Source organism: Lontra canadensis, unplaced genomic scaffold (genome assembly GCF_010015895.1).
Source record: "Lontra canadensis isolate GAN:19392208 unplaced genomic scaffold, GSC_riverotter_1.0 scaffold11, whole genome shotgun sequence".
In the NCBI taxonomy this organism is placed as follows: Eukaryota; Metazoa; Chordata; class Mammalia; order Carnivora; family Mustelidae; genus Lontra; species Lontra canadensis.
This window is the reverse complement of record NW_022631005.1, coordinates 7,872,570-7,896,131: the sequence shown is the minus strand read 5'-3', so window position 1 is coordinate 7,896,131 and position 23,562 is coordinate 7,872,570. Positions and strand designations below refer to the sequence as shown.

Below are 23,562 nucleotides of genomic sequence, written 5' to 3'. Positions count from 1 at the left end.
TTGCAGTGGTAAGACTCTGTATAGCTTCTTGTTAACTTTGCCCTTTTCATTCAGGACAAAGCTCACCTTTTTTAAGAGCTCTGCTGAATCTGCTGTAATTAATCGCTGCCTATTGGGCCATCAAATCAAGATGTCTCGTGAAAAACAAATGTCCACAGCTCTTCATTCACATGCCGTGTTCAATGTACCATAGATGAGACAACTTTTATTTGCAGGTCTGCCCATTTAATTAAAAGTAAAGGGACAATGATGGAGAGAAGGGATTGAAACAATAGGAACTTCATAAAATGAGGGGTTTTTTCCAATATTTGGTTAAAAAAAATAAAAATATAAATCCTAACTCTTTTAAGAAAAGTACAGGAGGAAATGGGGCTTAATAGCAAGAAATGATGCATTGTAACACTTGAGTTGTTTTCTCCCTTTTTATCGTATTAGATGATGTCAAAAACCTGATGGAGAACTTTAAAAAATAATCTTCTGGTGTTATTAAATTAAAACTAGTTTCCATCCAAGCATTTAGAACTGTGGCAAGCATACAGTAAGGGCTCAATTCTCTATATTATTGCCATTGACAATCTTATCTGTAGGTATTTCTTCCCATTCCTCCCTCCCATCTCATGAGAAGAAGTTCTCCAATGGATTTTGCATTCCATCTACTCTCACCAACTCAGGGTCTTGGGTCTTCTCCCTTTTTTCTCCACTGGCTGTTTTCTCTCTCCAATAAACCTAATCAGTTCTCTTCCAGGCCCTGCTTTTTATTTGCCTTCTATCCACCGCCCTCCTTCTCTTCCTTTCAAGACCATGCTGGCTCTAGTTTCTCACCATCTATTCCCTCCCAGCCCACCAAAATTAACGGTGGGGCAGAGAAAGAGGAGCCAGCAGTGCTGGGATGTGATGCTGAAGTTGGATCAGCCTCCTGCTTAATGGCAACCAGGACTCCATCTCTGGGTTAATTCTGGCACACCACAGCATGGTAATTACCAAGGGTCTCACCTGTGGTGACTTGGAATGAGTTACATGTCAAAGTAATACAATGGCCTCTGTGCTATCTTTGGCATTTGTGAGATATGCAGGAAATAGTAATTATAAGGCCTGGGGGATTTATTTGGTTATTGTTGAGTGGTATTGATGCACTAAAGAGAGAAAATAACAGGCTCAGTTCAGCCAATTAGCCACTTAAGGCAAAAATGTGAAAGGCTCCCAGGGCAGTGTTTATGGACGTCATTTTCTTCTCCAGGCAAAGGACAGACCATGCTGAAGACCAGGCCTGAAACCCAATTGTAAGAGTAGGGAATGTCAGATAACCCTGAATTCATAACCCTGGAAATTTTTCTATATGATTAATGAAGGAATGAGATCTTCCAAGGGGTCTAAAAGTAGGGACATCCAGGTGGGTACATTCAGGAACATTACTCTTAGGCTCCCCAGAATCTGCTGGGCTTATAAAAGTAGCCCATTCCCCCTCTTCAGAAGGTGACAGACCCTAGCACACTGCCTGAAGACCATGTTGAGGCCTCAACTGAGGCAGGTGTTTCACAAGACAGTACATGTCCTCCTCAAGATCTGGCCCATTTCTCCTTCCTCATGAAGACCAATAATAGAGTCAAAGCTTAGCACAACTCTGCTAAAGGAAGAAAGAGATTATTCACCTGAAGAGCTGTGGGATATGGTTACTATGCACAGAAGAATCCTGGAGAGCATCCTGGGAGTGCACCTTGAACATGCTTCTGGAGGATTCAGCCTAACACAGAGATAAATATACATATGGATAATTCCAGATCAAGTGTGGGCATAATGATAAGAAGCATATTAGGAGGTCTACTTATCATCAGTCGGTAGTCGCCCCCATCACTTCAGCTCTGATCAACAGGATCCCCACCTCACGAAGGTGACAAGTGGCACCTGAACAGGGACCTGAAATCACCAGTCATGCAGTGATCTGGAGACCCTCACAGAAGGATATTCCAGTGATGGACCCTCTGAAACACTATGGCTTCCTCTTCAGGTCATCAGACCCCAGAAAACCAATGACCCAGCTAATAATCACTGCACCCCTGATCTCCAAGAAAGATCTGGAAATACAAGATACACAGGAGGTCACTCACAAGATGCATGTGCTGTCCCTTCGTAAAAAGAGACCCCTACCATATCAGCATAAGGCAGATCCACCCACATGGGATCAGATCAGATTAAGGCCCTGTCAGCTAAAAGAGAAGCAGTTTTACGATCTCCCTGAAGCCCACAGATCCCTGAGAACTTGTTTTTGGATATGGTTGCTCTTCTGACCTGTACATCAGCAGGTACTGTCTCCTCAAAGGACAAGTGAAAAAACAACAGGTGTCTAGCTTGGAATTGGCTAAGATGTTGCAATTAAAAAACAAAAAAGGGGGAATTGTTGGAACACAACTCGGATCCTTGCCAATGTGACTGGGGTCCTGACAAATCCTATGAGAAAACTCCAGGAGATGGAGGCCAAGAGTCTTCCTGGGCGGATGTCCGGAATAAACATGGGAGGATCCCTGGACTGTTTTCATGTCCTCCTTTAGATAGATCTTGTAAGTGTAGAGAATCCTTAACTTGATCTTGTCATGTAAAGCTAAGAGATAATCACTGTTGTTCACTTGTCTCCCTTGATTGCCTGCTCGTAAATCACATCTCACACGTAGCCCATGCCCTGTACATAAATCTATATCCTGTTTGTATCTTGTGGAAGGTATAAAAGAAGTGATCATAAGAAATAAAGATGTCTACTGATCATCCAAAAAAAAAAAAAAAAGAAAAGCATTATTAGGAAAACAACTGAACTCAGAAATGGAATGTCTCAGACCTAATCTTGATTCCCACTCCTATTCTGATCTGTAACAAAACAATCCAGCAAACCGGAAATATTTAATGCATGCTTGTCGAAAAGATTAGAGACCAAAAAATAACACACTGCATATAATTTTATAATCATAAAATATTTCTAAAATTTATCATAATGGCAATGCCTACTTTTTAGTTAATATTTTTATGTTTAATTATGTTACAAATCTGATACACACTAACGAAAACTGAGAAGGACAATATGTTGGGCTCTTTTGACTACAAGCTCGGTTGGCAAAAACTCACTCAGACTACCTCAAGAAAAATGGATTTGTTGTAAAGAAACACATGGAAGTGGAGGAAACAGGAACCACACAGAAATTCTGCACAGAGTTGAACTGAGCCTCACAGAGGATGGAATGCATCTTGTTTCCCAGGCCTAAACCACCCACCACCCCTTCAACAGCAAGAGACAATAGTGTGTATTTTGACTCAGCCCTCTCTCCCTGCTTCTGCTATTCTCCCAACTGACCAACTTCCTCTACACTTCTAGTATCTGCTTATTTATAACTCTGTCTCCTACCTCAGGTCTCCTTTTGCATATGTCCCCACAGGCAAATGTTAATTCTGTATATTTCTCACATTCAAACTCTCAGTAAGGTAGAATTTTATCAGTCAGCCTCATCTCTATTTGAGCAGAGTGTTTCATACTAAGCACTTTATCCGTGATTGGGTAGTTCTTGCTACAAAGGACCACCTCTTGCCCAGTTGTCCATGGAGTTAAGGCAAGTTGCTTGATTGGTATTTGGTGAATAGTTAGTTCACCGATGAGGGTATTAACTAGAATAATCCTAGACACAACAAATATCCCCATAATATTAGTGGTTAAACACAGTAGAGCATGGTTTCACCTGAACTAACAGCTGTGGTTTTTATTTGTTTGTTTTTGTTAGCTGGCTTTCCTTTGTGAGGTAATGCAAAGATATAGCACCCTTGTCTCTGAGCTCGACCATCATCTAGGCATAAGGACTTAAGGTTCTCTGAATATAACTGGGGAAGGTGAATTAAAAAGTGAGAAAGAACCCATCCCAACTTAAAAGTTATATATATCACATCCACTTAACTTATATAGGTTGCAACTAGCTATGTGGCCAAAGCAGGATGCAAAAGAGTATGAGAGATATAATATGTCCCTGGGAATTTGAAAACCAGAAATAAGCCCAAGCAATGAAAGGGGAAATGAATTTTTAGTGAACAATTGGTCATCTCTGCCTAAATTTTTTTGTTTGTGTGGTTGTTTGTTCCTTAATTTGTTTGTTTTTAAGCAAAATAGAAGAAAGCAAGGGAGCAGAGTCTAAGTAAATTGAAGAAGATAGCTTCTATTTAGACATAATAAGTATCATGAAAACTCCATTAAAATGAACTGTCAGGGAAAAGAAAAATAGCTTGGTGTAATTAGGAAACTATTGGACTAAAACTAGTGGGAGTTTTTGCATAAAATGCTGGTTTTATCTTCAACTAGTCATGTGTTTGGGAAGTGATAGGGATTACCTACTAGAATCATGTGGGAAAGTAGTTTGTCAGAAGACTCGAGTGCTTATTCACCCCAACTCCTGACTCTTATTGCTGTTATAACATGGCTGCCATGCCAGAAGACAAGGACGTTAAAATTTGAAAGAGCTTCCTAGGTGGTTTAGATAAACCCACAACCACTCCACCATGCCCATATTAGTTTAGATTCATTGGAGTAGGTAGTATTTCAAATGCTCTAATTCCTTTCTTAGAAACCTCAAAAATAATAAAATTGTGTATTATTAAAAATTCTTTGGAAGATCATTGTGAAACTATAGATAGAACTTCTATAAATCAATTTTAAAAGATACAAAGTGAGCAAAACTTATGACCAGAGAAAACATCAATGATTAGTAAATATATGAGAAGATGATGAACATCACACATAACTAGAAATTAAAACAATATTGAGATTCAGCTATTTATGTATCACACCAAAATTTAAAAGTCTGACAATTAATCATGTTGGGGACAAGGAAAGCAATGTAGTACAATCTATCAAAATAGTAAATGTAGGTAGCCAATGACTCAGTCATTGCCACTTCTCAGTACACAACAGTGCATTTATAAAGGAACACATGTGCACATACACACATATCTGTATTACAACATAATTCATAATAGCAAGAAGTTTAGAAATTGTCTAAATACTTATTGTAACAATATAGTTAGATCCTTAAGACACATTACTGAGGAAAGAAAATATTAAATACTATAAAACTTATGTAAATATTACTAATATCTCAAAACAATACTTTATATTTCCAATATATCCTATGTATGTATGTAAATGTATCAGTAAAATCAGAACATTCTGTGGGGAGTAGAAATGAAACACAAGGATGGGGAGGTGGTCAGAAAGAACTTTATCATTCCCTGTAAAGCTTTACTTTTTAAAAAAGGACAATATGGGATGCCTGGGTGGCTCAGTTGGTTAAGCGGCTGCCTTCGGCTCAGGTCATGATCTCAGCGTCCTGGGATCGAGTCCCACATCGGGCTCCTTGCTCGGCGGGGAGCCTGCTTCTCCCTCTGCCTCTGCCTACCACTCTGTCTGCCTGTGCTCATGCTCTCTTTCTCTAACAAATAAATAAATAAAATCTTTAAAAAAAATAAAAATAAAAATAAAAAAGGACAATGTGTGTGCCTGGGTGGCTCAGTCAGTTAAGTGTCTGCCTTCAGCTCAGATCATGATCTCAGGGTCCTGGGATTAAGTCCCACATCCGGCTCTCTGCTTCTCCCTCTACTCCTCCCCTTTGCGCATGATCTCTCTCTTGCTCTCTCTCTCAAATAAATAAATAAAATCTTTTTAAAAATTTTCAAAAAATTAAAAAGGATGGTGTACTCATGTAGTTTTATGCGTCATTTAATTAGTTTTAAAAATAAAGAGATGAAAATAACTTATTTGGAGATAACTTTTTTGCACATACAAACTTCTCACGGTGTATGTTGTAAGGGCCTATTTAGCCAGAGAGATTCCATCTCGGATTAAACAGCCATTTTGTTGTTTATGCAGTAAAATATGGTAGACCAGTCCCTGATAACAGAGCCCAAATACAAGGGCGGGTCAGATCAGGTGGAGATAACAGAGCCTGAATGCAAGGATGAGTCAGGCCAGGTGGAGACATCCAATCACTATCTCACTAAAGAATGTGAGCCCCGCCTTTTGGGCGCCAGTTCTGACCAAGGTGACAGGCTAGCTCAAATAGCTACTATAGGATGAATTGTAATTCATCTGGCCACCCATGTGTGACCTAGCATGACTGTGCAACTTTCTCTGTGTGTTACAATCTCATTGGCTACCTGTGTGTGGCCAGGCTCAACCACATGGCCTTTGCTCTATAAAAGTTAGTCTGTGAAGTTGGGAGGGGTCAATCTCTCTGTAAGAGGTGGCCCCGACCGGTCGGTTTGATTCTCAATGCTTGGCACAAAATAAAGCTTTGCTTGACCTTGGCTTTGTATCAGTCTCTCTCCTTTGATCACGGACCCTAACATATGTCACACCCACAGACCCTGCTGAAAACATTCATTTGCTATTCAGTGCATACTTAGAGCATATCTGCTATACACTAGGCCTTGTTCAGCCTAGACAGTGGGGATACCGCCATGAACAGCTGCACCATGTTCTTCTCCACATCCTTGGTCTTTCTGCTCACTCACTATTTCTAGGTTCCCTGGCCCCTCTAACTTCAACTCACATGTAGTTTTGGCTTACCACAGAACCCACTCTTTGGTTGGCACTAACCAAAGGCCCTTGGAAGGCCAAGCCATGCATTGGTTAGGAGTATAGGTTCTGGAGTCAGATTGTCTGGGTTACTTCACTACATCCTTTATGAACCAGCTTTACTATAGACTTTACTACAGCTTTACTACATCTTTATCAACTTGTGCAAGTTCTTTTGCTTTTCAGTACCTCAGGTGCTTCATCTATAAATGGGGATGATACTGATCCATATCACATCATGTAGTTGTGGGGATGAATGACAGAACCAAAGAAAAGCTTAGGTCAAGAGCTGGTATATGCTAAGCTCCTGGCAAGTATTACATATTATCATCAGTATTTCCAGAGCCGTCACAAACTCACTGGTGTCTTAGGACAAATTTTTGAGAGAAAATTCAATCAGCTCAGTTCAGGTGAGGGTTTTGTTATGTCTGATCACAGGATTATCCCTTAACCATGTTCTCAAGGCCTTACATGATGTGGCTTTGGCTGACCTCACCTGACGTCTTCAAGTTTGCCTTGGGCCACTTATTAAAAGTAATTGATATGAGAAATGGGTAAAGAAAATAGCACTCTGCCACTGGCTATAAGACCTGGTTATTGTTTCTGTATTTTATATCCATGAGATTCTTCTCTTTTTATATAACTTTTTTTTTTCTCAAACCATTTGACAGGGTTCCTCTTCCTTGCAACCAAAGAACATAGAATAGAACATTTCCTCCAAGTAAATGGGTCAAATCCAAAATATCCTCACGCTCACTGCTAATGCACGAGTGTTACATGGATGACATACTATGCAGTGATGATGCTAAAGAGAAGTGAAGAGCAAAAGGCCAAGGTCCTTTTTCACAGTTCAAGAAGAAAAAAGGTGCTCTGGGGGATAGCAGCAGAGTGTTAATTCAGATGCAAAATCTGAGCACCTTTTGTGTGAGAATTTGTTTTATTACCTTTTCAAATTCTATTCTCTATCCATTAAATTGAACCCTGGAGGGACTTCGATTTTGCAATATTTGGTTAGTTACAATGTTAACCTGAAAGTCAAAACTGTACTTTGTTTTTAAGTATTCTATAATTCTTATTGCTCAGAAAATGGAAACTGTGCTTCCTTGCTGTCAGATAAAGTGAAATTTTGGTCTGTTCTCCAGAATGACAGGGATGATGGTCAAATATCCTCTACCTGTTCAGACATACACACAACCTCCTCCACAGGAACTTTGCCCGTATTGAAGAAATAAAAATACTTCTCCCTGGAGTCAGCGATTGGCAGCCTCTCTGCCTCAAGGACATTGTCTATGTCTTTTTTAACTCAATCAGCTCAGCACCACACCAGCGCCCTGCACAGACAGATGCTTCCTAAATGCTTTTGAATCGACTGAAATTGCCAGAAAACGCAATGTCTCTCCCCCCACTTCGCCTGCTGCCTAAAGCGGGGCAAATCAGTAGGAACATGTTGGAAAAGGGAAAGATCAAGGCAGAACTTCGAAGCAGGGCCTGGCATTTAAAATAATAATGAAATTTTCTGAGAAGACTCTTACTAAAATCCACACGTTTTCAAATAATCCCACTATGAAATAGTCTAGGTGGTAAGTTGCCACAATCACATTTTCCCCAGGTTCCCAGAAACACTACGTCCGTCTCACTGTGCTAGCCAGAAATCACAAAGAGGCAGAGAGATGAATAACTGTACATTTTTAAGGATTTAATGAAACATTTATAGACTGTTTCATGCTTGTAATAAAAGTTATTACCCTTTGGTTGGTAAATGTTACCTCCAGGGGACAATATCATTCTATTACATCCCTGAATTCTATAAAGTTATTAGTTATCTCCTACAGGAAATCAACCGCTATTGACAAGCTATAAGATGGATAGTCTAATACCTGCAATGATTCCATAAATTTCAACTTGAAAGCTCTGTTGGAGTCTGTTACCCAAATCAGAATTTTCAAGTTTGTTATTACAGGACTGTCAAAATTACAGCTAAGTATTGCTGAATTCCATGGACACATCAAAACCAGCCTCATTCTCATCTTGCAGGATATGTGATTATGAATTGCAGAAGGAAACTGATGAGAAAGAAGTGGTGTACTTCTTGCCCCAACTAAAGCTCTCCTCTCATGTCTTCCTTTTACAAATGTCTACAAACACTTGTAAATACAAGTCTGGATTAAAACCCTAGGAAATAAATGCTGTTCTTCTAAAATGAAACAAATTAGGTTTAATATGTTGTCTTCAAATATATGAAAAGTTTTGAAACATACAGCTAAATTTGTACATACAGTTAAATTTGCATATGTGTGTATATGTATATATACACATATATATTTATAAAGGAGTCTAACGACTTTTTGTAACCCATGAAGAGTATAAATAAAGTAAATTGCTCCATCTGCTGGCTGTATCTGGAAACAGACTCAAATTCTAAGCTCCAAGGAAAGTAGCTAAGATTACAGAGCTAACTCCCAATGTCAGAAAAAACCTATATCCAACACTGTGAAAAATGTTAGAGCACCCCCATTCAAAGCCTTGAGGGTCCACTAAAAAGCACTTGATATTGTAGAACTAATAGAGTTCGATTGCGTCTCGTCTTACCAAATGTTTCTCTGTTTTGCTACGGGTATATTGAGATAAAACAGTAAAACTCCCACCAGTGTCTATTCCAGGTCCCACAACAAATACTGAACTTTAACATTAGAAATCCAAAGGTCATTCACACAAACAGACTCACTGGTCTCACAGTATCCTCAGCTCATAGTTTGGTAAAAGAAGTTCATGAGTTGACAAATCTATAAATCCTTTTGGCAACTGATGCTGACTAACACAAAATTATACTGAAGACAACTTAACATGAAAGAAGGGTCTTGGGATTGGAGACTTATTTGTTTAGTTCTCTTACCTATGAGCTGGGCTTAATCGTTATTTTTTCCAAAGCTTTAATTTAGCACTCTTAAAAAAAAATCCTTACCTATAGCTTTCGGCAATATCAATAATTTTATTTATTTAAAATATAAGAAGTTATCCCATGTCCTCCTTGCTGACTAGCCCTCTGTCCAAGGATGGTATTATACATTTCTCTCTCACTGTTAAATTATGCAAGTGAGGAATTCTGCTATCTTGAGATTCTTGAAAACGAGCCAGGATTAATATTCCCTCTACCAGTGTTTCTAACTTGTTCAATAGCTGTTATATTTGAAACACTTTATCCTTGTTCTCTTTCCTACATTACATCACTGTCTTGGAAAATTCAATTACAAATTCATGTCAATAATAGGAACTTGCATTTTGTTGTTTATGATGCCACTGGAACTCATCAACTCTACTATATCCAATACAGAGAGAGCATGTTACCCTTCAGCCAGTCATAGCACTTGGGAGGCTTGGGCTTAGTGTAGGATTGTGGTTTATCTATAACATCTTCTTTCCTAGCATTATTTTCATATTGTGAACATGAATCATTTTTCTATTCCAGCACAAAGTACTAAAGTACTTGTTTCTTTTTGCAAAGAAGAAAATCAACTTATCTTTCGAAGGAGTCTGAGTTTTGTACTGAATGTAAACTATCATGCAATTTTCCAACTGCAGGTGACAATGGAGCACAAATATTCTTGCCATTGGCTCTTTTCAAGATGATATAATCTTCCCTCTCTCCCCCCAAAACAAGTGATATTTAGCAATTACTTTGGGAGAAAGGTCTTTTTTTTTTTCACACTTAGCTTTTCCTTCAACCCTGACATATTCTTACTTTTTTGTGTTTATTATTTGGGATCTCCCCATTATTTCACCAGCTTGCTGAACACAAAACTCAACCCAGCAATTTAATAAACGTTACTAATTTTCTGCCTTCCAGGAGCTTATAATCTACTAGAGAAGAAGAATGGGAAAACAGTGATTTCAACACAATGAGGTAAGAATAATAGTGAAGACATCCTGAGTCCAAAGGCCATTTGGTGTGGGGGGAAGACATCAGAAAGCAGGTGACTTGAGAGGAGCCAGCCCTTGAAGGATGGACAGGAATTCACCCCCTGGCAAAGCAGAGATGAAAACAGGGTTTCAGACAAAGAGAAAGCAAGTGAAAAACCCAAGAAGTGAAAGATTATGGAAAGTTTCCTTTTCATAATTCTCAGTCCCTGTGACATTTTAGATGAAGAATTCTACTTGGAAAATTGATTTTCAATGTTCAATGTTAATGTTCAATGTAAAACAAGCTTCCTGATCAACTAAATAAAGTTTAAACTTTGTAAATGAAATACATTTTAGTAAACGTGTCTTCAAATACAATATTTTTATGACTCAAAAATATGTATACATATTTAACTGCATTTTACCAATACTTGTGGTTTTCTATACCTGGTCAGTCTAAGGGGGTCTCTGAAAGAAAAAAATTAGGTGCCAGGGATTAAAACTTAGTGTGCTAAAAAACAACATCAAAAAGAGCAGTATAGCTCACTCCCTTAATAAGGAAACCATACTATCCAATGAATATTACTTAGAGCTTCAGCTGGGCACAGACCTCAAGGTGAAAAACTGGCTTGACTCGGGCACCTGGGTGGCTCAGTCAGTTAAAGCCTCTGCCTCCGGGTCAGGTCATGGTCCCAGGGTCCTGGGATTGAGCCCCACATCGGGCTCTCTGCTCAGCAAGGAGCCTGCTTCTCTTTCTCTCTCTCTCTCTGCCTGCCTCTCTGCCTACTTGTGATCTCTGTCTGTCAAATAAATAAATAAAATCTTTAAAAAAAAAAAAAGAAAAGAAAGAAAGAAAGAAAAGGAAAGGAAGAAGAAAAACTGGCTTGACTTAGCATGTGGTAGTGTTTGTGTTTTCTAACATCCTTAAAATCTGATAATTGGAATAAACCTGAGTTTCTCATTTAAAAAAAAAAAAAGGCAGTATAGGCAAATTTCTTGTGGAGAGCAAAAAAGCCATCTGTGCTTTGTACCCAAAGTAATCTGTAGGCAGGTCAGATAGCAGGCTATAGCCCTGTTGATGACTCTATTTCCTAAAAGAAAATAGGTAATTAAGTGTTCCTTTTGCTTTTATTAAGAAAGACATGATCGGGAATTTCTGCATTTATTTTCATAGGATGTTTCACCTGATTCTCAGTTTGTGGTACCCTGTGCTATTGCAATTGCGATTTAATGATGAAGAAATAAATAGAAACATGGGCTAAACACTCCTGGGAATAAATGCATGCACTTTAGTGCCACTGAGTGATTGGAAGGTTTGACAACCTAGGGCACAAGGGCCCCCGCGTTTACACAACCTAACATATATTGGCAGCGTTCCATGACCATGTAACTTGCATCTCATTTCCACCAATTTTCCCTATGAATGCAGGATGAAGGGTAGAAGTATGTGTTTCTCAAATACATATGTTTTTTACTTTTTACTAGGAAATTTTCAAACACATATGGAAAAAAGAGATTATTAGCAACGTGGACAAGTTGGTTTCATCAATAATCCCGTTCATTACCTCCCTACTCCAGAACATTTTTGAAGCAAATTCTATACAACAGATCATTTTCTCTATAAACATTTTAGTATAAATCTCTAAAATATAGCTGTTTTTAAAATAAACTGTAATATTACCAAAATATTGTTTCCATGTATTAGAGATTAACTTTTACATGATTCATGTACCTATGCTTTATATAATCAACAAATGATTCCCAGAAGCATATATCTTGGGTCTTTTTCATGAATTAAAAAGAATTCATTAGCTAAACAGTCCTTCAGTGACAAAGTATTTGTAGACTATTTGTAGAGTATTCACAGGGAGAGAAAGAGTGCATGTATGTATCTATGTGTGTAGATATAGTCATTACCTCTTTACCTAGAATATATTCTGAATAACAAATAATATGGTTGTTGTTTTTTTTCCAATGGACTTAAGATATGTTGGCAGTTTTGTGTATTACCCAAGGAACAGAAACCAGAACTTCATGCCCACAGAGTGCCAGGAGAATTGGTAGGACCTTAGATGAAAGTTGCTTCATGGTGCTCCTGGGGCTATTGGACACTAGAAGCCAAGAATTCCAAGACCAGCAAAAAGAAGCATTCTTGGCTAGCACCCAATGTGTAGAGCCCCTCTCTGTAAGGAACTAAATGGGATTGAACTGAAGAGCAAAGAACTGTTCCTCAAAAGCCTTGAACTGCATTCATTCCAAGTACTTGGACAAAATTCACATCTGCTGCATGTGTTTACATGCTCATTTGATTCAAGCTGGAATGGGTGTATATGGCAAAAGGAAACTTCCTCCTCCCTCTACTATATACTCTGCAAATTCATACAGCATACTAAAAAGGGTTGAGAAACACTGAGCTAAGATATAAATTCTCCCTCTCAAGAATTGTAAATACATATGGATGATAAATGTATACTCAGATCATATGTGTAATGAATTAAATTGTATATTGTAATTTTAACTCAATATTAAATGGACTTTTGAAAAGCATAATATTCTCACCTTATAAGTTAATATTTTGAAGCATATGGAACTGGCTGAGTGTTACAATAACAGTCCTCTCAGCCCTGTTTTATGGATATCAGAGAGCTGTGATGAAAAGCTTATCAGTCTACGAATTGCTTTTTACATAAATACAGCTTTTACCCCCAGATCATTCAGTAGGTCTATAGATGAAACCACTGTAATTGTTTATTAAATTATCCTGGAGAAGTGAGTTGGGGGAGACAAACCATGAGAGACTGTGGACTCTGAGAAACAAACTGAGGGTTTTGGAGGGGAAGGGAGTGGGGGGTTGGGTGAGCCTGGTGCTGGGTATTAAGGAGGGCACATATTGCATGGAGCACTGGCTGGTGCATAAACAATGAATGCTGGAACACTGAAAAGAAATAAAATAAAATAAAATAAAATAGAAAAAAACCTTTAAAAAATAAAACGCAATCCTTTAAATTAAAAAAAAAATGTCTTGTAGATTCAGAATCTTGGCAAACAGGAAAAGAAAGCACATGATGCCATTAAAAATAGCCATTTATAAGAAGTAGCTTTTGAAATAACTGGTAGAGAGCAGTAGGAGCCATAAATTGCAGAAGTGAGTTAAATGAATCTTGATGTGATGGGAGTCCATGATTTGCCAGGAGGAGGCTAGCAAGAAGAGAGGGAGTAGAGCTCTGTGTGTTATTAATCTCCCAACCAGATGTCTTTGTCTCACTGGAAAGCAGGTATCATGGTATCTTTTGTGAAGTTATTGTGTGATTCTTTCTTTCTCTATGATGTGCTGTAAAGATAAAAATGAAAATACCAAAAATGAAATTTTGCACATGTAACCAACGAGGCGTGAATGGTGGAATAAATGTTAGATGAGAACCAAGAGATCCGAGCTCAGACCTGACACTGGCTCCTCCTCTATCACAGGAGATTTTCCCTGGTGGAAGAATTTCAGGCAGCTGCCGGTGACTATATGGAAACTTGCTCTTTGGCCTGCCCTTCTTGCTCCATGGAGTGTCCTGCTGGGCCTTTCCATCTGCTTTTTCCATCAGCAGAGCCATGCCAGATTAGCCGGTTTTATATGTATCTGAATGTACTTCTTGCAAAAAACCAGGTGAGCCCATTAAAGGTGCCATCTGTTTGGGTCTTCATTTATTCATTCATCAATATTTACTCAATTGAGCATCTACTATGTGCCAGGAACTCTGTTAGGTGCTGGGAATGCAGTAGTAAACAAGACAGACACAGTCTCTGCTTTAACGTGGATTATAGTTTAACAAGGGAAGCTATTTTTTTATTTGTGATATCTCCTACAAAGGAAACTGCAAAATTTAACAGGGGAGCCAATAATAATTATAGTAAGTGCTACAAAGGAAAACAATATAAAGAAAAGTATAGACCAGTGCTTTTGAAACTAAAGTTGCAACTCATTAGAGGAGCATGAAATCAATTTAGTGAGACAAGAGCAGCATGCCTTTATGTAGTGGAATGAATTGGGATAGGAAGAAATAGAAAAGGGAAGACTAGAGTGTATCAGGTGTAATAAGAGGAAGTACTGCTTCAAGAATTAATACGTATCTATGCGTGTACGTGCGTGTGCGTGCCTGGGTACTGCCTACAGGCAAGCGAGGTTCCCAGGCTAGCCCGGGTGGCCCCTGCTGGGTGTCCACCCCTGTTGCAGCACATTTGCCCATGGTCTGCTTCTGATTAAGGTGGATCACAGTGACATTCCAAGCTCCAATAAAGACTGTCCCAAACTTTGAGGAAAAAGAAAAAAAAGGAATTAACATGGAGATGAAAAAAATTATTTCTGCCTCAGGATCATGGTGGAAAAAGTTTTAAGGCCATTGACATAAACACACTGTGGAAACTGTAACAGACATATGTATCACTGCCTGCTCCTAACACAGCTACTTCATTAGAGCCTACCACACCCTAGGCTGCACAGCCTTGCTCCACAATTCTTGAACAGTCAGTGTATTACTAACTATCCATCAGATTTACCTGTAAGGATTTTGAAACTGAGATGCTGGAAATCTGAGTCCATCGGATGTAGAAATTAGAGCTAAAAGATCAGGTCAAGTCAACGTGAGGTGGTCAGATAGGTCCGTATGCAAGATGGATAAGCTCAGGAAGCTGACTCAGAGATAGAAGAATGGAGAAAACACCCATAGAGGGAGAGAGAGACAGAACAAGGAAGCGCAGTTCCTGACGGCAGGTTTAGAATCTTGACTTGACGTATTTACTCTTCTCAGATGCCATAAGGTCTTCATATTTTTCGGTGAACACTATTTCCCTTTTCACATGAGCTATTTGAACATATTAATTTTCTTACAACTAAGAGTATTTTCTGGAAAAAAAAAACTGGTATAAAGTTCATGTTTACTTTTGATTCCTGTTAATATCAGTGATAATGTATCCACCAAGAAATGAGCAGAATATCATTTGTTTAAAAAGACCAGGGAAAGAAAGCTAGTCCTTTAGCCATAGAGGCTTTGCAAACAAGTCCTCAATCATTCTTTAATATCTAGATTGAGAATTTTCAGCCTTTTATGCTGTATCCTTCCAAAATAAATTATTTTCTACATTGGCTTCACAGTATTCTCAGCAGTACAGTGATCCATTTTTAGATACAGAACAGAGAAACTGGCTCCCTTCCAGGTCACTCCTATGTTAATGATACATCCACAATAATCTGAATGAACTAAACTGAGATATTCAGTGTTTGCTTACAACAGAGTCTGTCTGTTTCTTTTATTGTGAATGGCACAATGGTTCAAAAATGAAGATGCCACTGATAGAAAACACCCTGTGTTCATTCACTTTGAGCTTTGTTTGCTGCTTGAACTTGATTACAACTGACATCCATTGAGGAATATAAAAACATCCATTCTCCCTTTAGTCATTCAGGCACATAATGAGTTTCAACAAAACACAGAGGAATCCAAGAATCTGCATCACCCAGAGAGTGCCCTTGAAATAAAGCCTTACCTTTTATTAGAACACATTGTTATCCACATTAAGGGGAAAAAGGTATAAATTTGTACTCTGCAATTGAGGCTTTACTTAGACATCCTATTTTTCCTATGCTTAGGAAAAGTAAATTCAAAGACATCAAAACTGTTGAATAAAACACAGAAAATATTTTCTCTTAAGGGGAGGAGAGGGGAGGGAATGGCTGTGAATTAGTCCCAAGTTAGAAAAGACAAATTTCTCAAGTCGATTTCTGAAAATGACATCTTATCAACTAAAAAAATTTAAAAATCAAAGATGGCAAGAGCATAAAATAAAGAATAGAAAGCTGTAAGAAAGAACAATAAATCTAGACAAAGAGTTGTGTTCTGATGGACTAGATAGTTGCATTACAGAGTCTGGGGTGTCCTGATGCTAATACAACCCGCCAGGATGTCTCTGCCTCGGGTCAGCTGTTCCTTCCACATCCTCAGACTGAATCCAACCCCTACTAACCAGCTTACAAACACATGTTGGCTGGTAAAACAGGAAAACCCAATGCCATCATCAAATAATAATTAATAGCTAAAAAGTGGTGCCTTGGTGGCTCGGGTCAGTTAAGCATCCAGTTCTTGCTTTTGACTCAGATCATGATCTCATGTGTCTTGAGATTGTGCCTGGAATTGGGCTCCATGCTCTTCTGGGGGTCAGCCTCAGAGTCTCTCCCTCTGCTCCTCCCTCACTCTCAGGCATGTTCTCTCTTGCTAAAATGAATAAATCCTCAAAAAAAAAAAAATTAAACTAGCCCTCATCAATACCCAAAAGCAACATCTTAGTGTGAAAAATCAGCTAATTATTATTAGAGCAAAATACAGCTTTATAATCTTATTTGTCATTTACTAAGTTCCAAGAGGAGTCTGGGAAATAGACAACATTCTCTACTATTTTGACATCCTTATATTTTTTCTAACTAGTTTATTCTAAAGAAACGATGGGGAAAGTGAGTGTCATATTGCCCTGGTATAGGACCAATAACTCAGCTAGACAATGTGCTTCTACATAGATTTAAATTTAAATTTAAAAAGGAGAGGTAGAGAGTTGCTGGGATGGGGGTGGGCAGTAGGGATAGGGTCGCTGTGTTATGGATATTGGGGAAGGTATGTGCTATGGTGAGTGCTGTGAAGTGTGTAAGACTGATGATTCACAGACCTGTACCCCTGAAGCAAATAATACATTATGTGTCAATAAAAATTAATTAATCAATTAATTAATTGAGTAAAATAAATAAATAAGTAAAGATGAGAAGTATTATTAGGCTAAAGTCTCTCCCAGCCAATCATATTTTTTCCTCACTTGCAGGATTCATCCTAGGCCTGATCTGAATTCTATACTACATGGAGAAGTAAAGGTCTCTGGATTCCTAAAGTGATTAGCATGAACCCAATATCCGGTGTTAATCATGTCCGACCCTAAGTAGGAGCATACTCAAGACCATTTAACTAAGCTTGGGAGGGTCCACAAACTCAGGCTGGAGATTTCCTTTCTAGTCATAGATCTTTTATTTTATTTTATTTTTCAAGATTTTATTTATTTATTTGACAGAGAGAGAGGGAGGGAAAGAAAGAGCACAAGCGGGAGAGGCAGCAGGCAGAAGGAGAGGGAGAAGCAGGCTTCCCCCTGAGCAGAGAGCTGGATGTAGGGCTCAATCCCAGCACCCTGACACCAAGACCTGAGCCAAAGGCAGCTGGCTTAACTGACTGAGCCACCCAAGTGCCCCTTTCTAGTCATAGGTCTTTTAAGTTGGGACTTCAAGTCCAACAAAAACATGAGAAATATCCAGTGTCAACCAGATACATTTTAAAATTTGTGAGCAGCTAAAATTAGGACAACTAAAGTTTCTAAGCTATTATCAAATTTAAAAATCTTTAAATTTGTTTCAAATAGATATTTTATACTTTAGAATCTCATTAAGATCAAAAGTGAGTTAGAAGGGAAAGCCCTGCTCATATCTTAGAAGACAAAGCAATGTAAAATCAATCAAATCATTATCCTAATTAGAGCTTGCAGACTTCTCTGAACGCATTAAAGAATGAAGCAATCTGTGAAACTCAAATCCAGGGTTATGGGCTGTAGGATCATCCTGCCTGAGTCCCTGAGTCATTGGTTTCACCACTACACATGTGGCTCATTGCATCGCATCAAGGTCTTCCACAGAATCTGAACAGCGAGCTGATGCAAATATCTAATCATAGATAACCTCAGGTAACTGGGATGGCCACCATCTGACCTAGGGAGTTCATGTCTTTCAACTCCAAGGACTTAAAACTAAGTATGGAAATGTTTAAGAAAATCAAAACCATGATATTAATATTTTGTGTTAGAAAGAAGTCTGCCCATATTTGGTATTTTCTGTACTTTTAGTGTTTAAAAGAATTAGGTCTATTAGAGTGCCAGTCTTATGATTCCGATTGAAAGTATATAATTTAGGTTTAGATTTATGATTTTAAGTTGATGTATTACTAAGATTATACAAAGCATTGAGAATCTAGGCTCAACATATTTCTGAGTTTCACTTACAGTTATTTTAAAAAACAGTGTTTGGGAAGTATTATTAACTCAAAGGAACAGGTATACAGATAATAAAATATACAAATATAAAAGCACTTTATAATATTTGATTATGTTTAAATTAGACCAAATATCCAAGAATCTTTAAATGTGATTAACATTTTCTAAACATATAAACCAATTGATAGTATATGTAAGCTAAACTTAAAAGCCTAAAAAAGAATTAGGTATTATGAATTTTTTAAACCAAAAGCAAACTCGTGAATGATCGTCTATGAACACAATAATTACACTGTATAAGACCAAACATTTCACATCGGCACTTTGGATTTGGGAGTGTGAAAACTGGAAGGTTCCCCCCCAGGGAATTAAAATCTTTAGGGTTAATTATAACCCTGATTGCTATGTGTATCAGAATTTTAAAATGTACCTTCCACAGCACTGAATGGGCTGGGTGATTGTGCGTTCTTACGTAATGTCTCACATCTAAAACCAGTGTTCTACATAAAAATTATGGGGGATAAAGAAAGAAAAAGAAGAAGAAGAAGAAAAGAAATTATGGGATTTCAATCTAATATCCATCAATCGGGGAAATGGAGCAAACTGAAATCACACAGATCATAGTGACTTCTGGGAACTCTAGCTCAGGTGTGGCTGACCATAGAGTACAAACAAGGACAACTCTAACCTCATAACATACTTAAAGACAGAAATCAGACATTCAGGAACATAGTATTTTTGTAGAACTGTATGTAACCCTAAAGAGATTATCTATTTCACTTTATCAACAGCAGAGCTGTCCATCTCAAATCTAATAGGTTGCATTTTTTTAAAGATTTATTTATTGATTTTAGAGAGAGCAAGTGCACATGGGGGTGCATGAAGAAGGAGAGAATCTTTTCAAGCAGACTCCTCACTGAGCACAGACCGCAGTGTGGGGCTTGAACCCACGACCCATGAGAACACGACCTGAGTGGAAACCAAGAGTCAGACATTTAACCAACCAAGCCACCCAGGTGCCCCTATAAGAGCTTGTTAAATGCAGAGCACAAATTAGAACTCTGTATTATGTGGCTAAATGTTTTAAACTACTAGAATCATCACAGCTTTCCCGTAGAACACTTGACACTTCTTGATGAAAAGGGAAATGCAATTACAGTATCATAATTAACAAATAAAAATAAGGGAACAACAAATGGTGTTTGAAAAAATGTTGACAAGAACTGGTTGAGTCCTCAGAGGAGGTTGAAATTGAGTCCGTTAGATCCGCTGAATGGTAATGCAAGAGTAACCTGGAATGCAAAGAGTATTTCCAATCTGGAATAATCCATATACGGATACTAAGTACTTCCTCCTACATAAAGGAAGAAAGAAAATAGGAAAAACACTCGTACTCTTTGCTTGGTTCAGGAAATCTGGTAGAGTTGTATTTCTAAATATTTGTCATTCAGGCTTAACCTTCACAATTTTGCCATATCCTCATCACTCTTGTGTCCTATTAGTTACTTAACGTTTTTCTTTAAGTCAAATTTAGCTTTTTCTTATATATATTTTTACAGTGTAGATATAGATATAGATATAGATACTAGGTATTTTATATATGTATGTATGTATGTGTGTGCGTATATATATATGTATATATATATACACTAAATATAAGAAAATACCAGGCAAGTAAAGCAATAGTGTTTTTGATCAGGAATTGCCAAATGCACAAAAGTTTTCTCTAGCTGCCAGCAGGAAAGACATTGGGCATTTGTCCTTCCTCTAAAAGGACCATTTACACTAAAAGTGCAGTTCAGCAAATATGAGCACTTACTCCATGTCAAGTCCAATCCTGTGTGGGACCAGAGGTTCATCCTTGTCCTCCAGGAAGCTAGAATGTAACAGCAAGTGAATTGATTATTTGGAGAAAAAAATAACAATCTTTCTTAATAAATATTCCTGTTATGACCAAATCTTAACATGCGCTTTCTCCTGAAACTGATTAGAGTATCATTAAGGACCAGGCTGATTCCTGACAAAGCAGACTGAGAAGCCCAGAATTAAATTTTCCCAAAAAGGAACCAGGTGGGAAGAATCCTGTATGATACATTAAGATCTAAAATAGGTACTAATATAATGTGTACAATGGGAGCATAATTATACAAATATATGTATATTTATGCATAAAATAAAGATTAGAAGGAAGTACACCAAGATATCAAAATATTAACAGTAATTCTCTCTGCATATTGGAATTACACATGAGTTTTATTCCCATACCTATAATTTTTATATTGTACAAGTTTTATTCAGTGAGATTATATTTTTTTGGATATCAGAAATAGAATTTCGTTTTCACTTTAACCTTTGATTCCCATTTACCTAAGACTTTTTTATTAGAGAGGTTCTTTGTGTGTTATGCGTGTTTTTTAATAAAGGCTGCCTCTCTTTAAAAGAAAAAGCAATGGGCTCTTAAGAAGTTTAATTCCTTGTTCTCTGTTACAGCCTTACCCTTTTCTTCTCCATATGTTTGCACCTCCTTCTGACTTGAAGGTATGTTCCTTTATCTCCACATGTGAAACTGGTATCTACAAGGTCTTCCATTAAGCTCAAAATTGTAAGAAATTTCTTCCTCTGACATTCCATAGTATCTTATTTGTAACTTATTTATGACACTTTTTAACATTTTCAACATGAATTACAGAATCGGAGAATCTTAGAACTCAAAAAGATCATGAAGAACACCTCGTTCAACTTACTTGGCAAATGGAGAAACTGAGACCCAATTAAAATTATGTGACATACTTCAATTTGCACAGCAAGTTAGATGCAGCATCAAGACCAGATGCCAGGCTCCATCTAGGATCCCAGGTCCCTGTTCTTCCTATTTACATAGATTTATGCCTACTTGGAGTGAGTGTTAAATATTTTTGCTAAGTTGAATGGCAAACTTTGTCAACTAAGAGTCTTACCTTGTGATTTTGTCTAGCATAGCATATGGTAGCCACGCATTGACTGGGTTTCTCTTTTTCTTTCTTCTTGCTCCAGCATGCCTTCTGTTTTGGCCCATAGAAAGGAAAAATATAGTCCATAAAGATGATGACAAAAATTTGGGTATCAGATTTGGGCACTCCACCTAGAGCAACAACAACAACAACAAAACATTTTTATGAATCTGATATTTTCAGCACTGGCCTTCTCTACACTCTCCTAGTCAGATACCTAAATCTCTTCTCTACCTACCAGTCATTTTATTTTTTAGTATAATGGAAAATCTCACTTTATGGGCAGATGAACAATGCTGATTTCCAAATCCAGCACGCAATTCACTCAATTATTTCATGGGAAAAGGGCTTTATAGTACATTCATAACCCACTCAAAGGGATTCTTCAACTTTCATTCAACCTACACTTTTCTACATTGTACGCTGACCCCTCCAAAACATCCTCCACACATAGAATCCAGACTTATAACAGATAAGCACTCATTTCAAGCTAGCTAATAGCAGTACAGCTTTTTAAGCAACAGTTCTGTTTATTTATTATTACACAATCATTCAAAGACTTTATTACATTTCCTGTCACACAGTATAGGAAATGGAAAATAAAAATGCACACCCAGCTCTACTATAATTAAAGCAATTGAGGAGGAAAATGGCAATCTCTAGGTAAACCAAAAACAACACAGTCAGACACTCATTAGATTTAGAAAGACCCCTGCGTTTATAATTGTGAAGGAAATTAAACAATATATTCAAAAGTCTGAAAATATATTATCAAATATTTTCTTAAACGCAATATTTTCTACCATTGTTTCAATTATCTGGGAAAGGAAACCTCTTTATAACATGTAAGTCGTTCTCAGATGCCAGACAGGCTCCAGTAAATCATCTATTAATTCTCTTTGACTTTTTGTTCTTGAATAAAGGAACTTACTTCTGCACGAGCTCCCTGGGCTTTCTACCCTTTCTAAAATATTGGTTCTTCCCCCTTTTGTTCAGAAGCCAAATGATTCGCTTCAGGCTCATGACTGATTTCCCATTGTTCCATTCACTCTAACCTCTCCTCATTGCGCCAACAATCTGGACCCCAGAGGGATTTGTCACAGTTCTCCAATTCTCTTTCCCCCTTGGCAGCAATTTTTTATTTGATTTTTCTTTTTCTTTACTTTTATAAAAAAAGAAAAATTCTCACTTTAACACTTTCTTTTAAATTGTCCTTTGGTTATGAGAGGAGGAAAGGGCCTTAACTTCTTGGAACTCACGCAACGTTGACAGGGAACGCTGGTGCTCATCTCTTTCCGCTACACCCCAGAAATATGGAAATGATACTCATAAAAATGGTATTTTTAGGGTGCCTGGCTGGCTCAGTCATTAAGCATCTGTCTTCGGCTCAGGTCATGATCCCACTGGGATCGAGCTCCACATCCAGCCCCACATCGGGCTCCCTGATCAGCGGGAAGCCTGCTTCTCTCTCTCCCACTCCCCCTGCTTATGTTCCTGGTCTGGCTCTCTCTCTCTCTCTCTCTCTCTCCTTCAAATAAATAAATAAAATCTTTCTTTTTTAAAAATGATATTGCCTTTTGATTTGTATTTGAATCTATTCATCATGATGATAAATTCAGTTTGATTCTGCCATAGAAGCTATTTTTTAAAAATCACCAACAAAGTAAAAACAACAGTTACAAAAAAAAAAAAAATCTCTGGAAAGGAATGTGAAAATGATACTTTGCTCTCAAATAAATGGTATGACTTTCAGATAACAAAGTACACGCAGCAATAGAACAAATATAACTATTGAAATCATTCCAGGGTGAAGGGCAGTGGGAGATGCAGGTTTCCAGTTATGGAATGAATAAATCACGGGAATAAAAGGCTCAGCCTAGGGAATATAGTCAATGGTATTATAATAGCATTGTGTGGTAACAGACTGTAGCTACACTTGTGAGAACAGTATAACATATAAAGAAGTTGAATCACTATGCTGTACACTTGAAACTAATATAACACTGTATGTCAACT

General features: G+C 37.8%; 1 long non-coding RNA gene across 1 annotated transcript; it reads right to left on the bottom strand.

Moving 5' to 3' along the window:
- Window positions 1-14,384: 14,384 nt before the first annotated feature.
- Window positions 14,385-21,598, bottom strand: LOC116866938. The gene is made up of 3 exons (XR_004382512.1): window positions 21,514-21,598; window positions 20,376-20,432; window positions 14,385-14,793 (listed from the first exon to the last, which is right to left on the bottom strand). It is a non-coding gene; the product is annotated as an uncharacterized LOC116866938 (long non-coding RNA).
- Window positions 21,599-23,562: the final 1,964 nt, after the last annotated feature.